This window comes from Neoarius graeffei, chromosome 13 (genome assembly GCF_027579695.1).
Source record: "Neoarius graeffei isolate fNeoGra1 chromosome 13, fNeoGra1.pri, whole genome shotgun sequence".
NCBI classification, from domain to species: domain Eukaryota; kingdom Metazoa; phylum Chordata; class Actinopteri; order Siluriformes; family Ariidae; genus Neoarius; species Neoarius graeffei.
Window position 1 is genome coordinate 22,193,645 of NC_083581.1, and position 1,479 is coordinate 22,195,123.

At 47.1% G+C, this 1,479-nt stretch overlaps 1 long non-coding RNA gene across 1 annotated transcript; it reads right to left on the bottom strand.

Moving 5' to 3' along the window:
• Positions 1-242: 242 nt before the first annotated feature.
• On the bottom strand, positions 243-796 carry LOC132896018 (uncharacterized). Its single transcript, XR_009655905.1, has 3 exons — positions 724-796; positions 466-584; positions 243-352 (listed from the first exon to the last, which is right to left on the bottom strand). It is a non-coding gene; the product is annotated as an uncharacterized LOC132896018 (long non-coding RNA).
• Positions 797-1,479: the final 683 nt, after the last annotated feature.

Below are 1,479 nucleotides of genomic sequence, written 5' to 3' on the forward strand. Positions count from 1 at the left end.
TGCGCCGCTTAACGACATCATGTGACGTCCACTCACTTTCGCTAACTCCACCCAATGTGTCCACCCACTTCCAGCCAGCATGGTTCAGCACGGTTGTAGTCGAAATGCAACTCCAACAGCCCCGCTCAGCTCGACTCAGCCCAACTCAGCACGGCATGGCTCAGCCGCGTTTGTAGTGGAAAAGCGGCAATAGTTCGCTGAGCTCCGGGTTACGGGACAGCGGAGGCTTAACGATCCACCCAGACACCCCATCCACCACCCCATTTTCCTCATCCAACATCAGGTCTACGGTAGCACACTGCCATACATCCATCTCGTCCATAGCAAGGACACCTCGTCTCGCGTCAAACAGCTGTAAAAACGATCGATAAAGAGAATAAGTACTGAGCAATGCACTGCGTATTGACACAACACATGAAAAACACTGAAAAAAAAGTCACATTGACCAAAACTGAAAAATCTTACCCTCTTTCTTCTGGAGCGACTACGAGCCGGCTACTTCATTGCTTCCGCCTGCAACGAAAGATCAGGCTGCTGGTATCTGTAGCTCCTGCGTAAGGTTTCGTAATACGTCTTGCAGGCAGCTAGAAAAACAAATGAGAGTACGATTAACAACGTAGCAGTAGGCTAAGCTTAATAAGGGAAAGGAAGAAGGGAAGTGTCGACAGCAGAGAAAGGACAGTATAGGCTACCATAATATTTAGTGAAATAGTTGTTACTTACACACAATGTTGTCTTTGTCAGCATCATGAAGATTTGGATTTGTCGACAAAGCCCGCACTAAATAGCTTGTCACGGCTACGTTATGAGGCAAAGTTAGTCTGTGAAAACAAGATGGCTACAGTTAAGATCAGGCTAGGATCTGCATCTATTAATGTATCTCATACAGAATGAAAGCATATTCTTTAAATCTTACCCTTGCGCCGGCTCGTATCGCCTAGTGTTTGTCTCCGAGTTGTGAAGACGGCGTACTGTTTCCTATGAAAAGAACAAAACAACGTTTTTAAGTCACTTGTCCCTCATAGCTAGCTACTGGCTACTTTTAGCTTGGGCTAGCTGCTATGCTTACTTTTAGGCTATTTAGCTTAGCTAGCAGACACCGGACAAATTCTTACTGCAATCATGGGACTCTGCATCCGTCTTTTCTTCCTGGAGTTTGCGTTTTCCCCAAAGTTACATCCCTCCAAAGCAGTCAATCTGTCTTCCACGGTGTTGAATCTGTCGTCCATAGAGTTGAATCTGTCAGTTACGAACGTAGTCAGCTCTGCAATCTGACGAGACAACCCACTGAGAGCAGACAGCAGTTTTCTCTCATCGATCTGCGGACTTCCCGACACAGGTCCATCGCGTCCAGACACAGGAGTCGACGGAGAGTAGAACGCGAGGCGCCGTCCAGCCATTGAAGATCACCAAGCAGCAAAAATCCCAGAAACCAAGAGAAAGTTCTGGAGCACATGAAAACTACGGTACCTGGTAAGC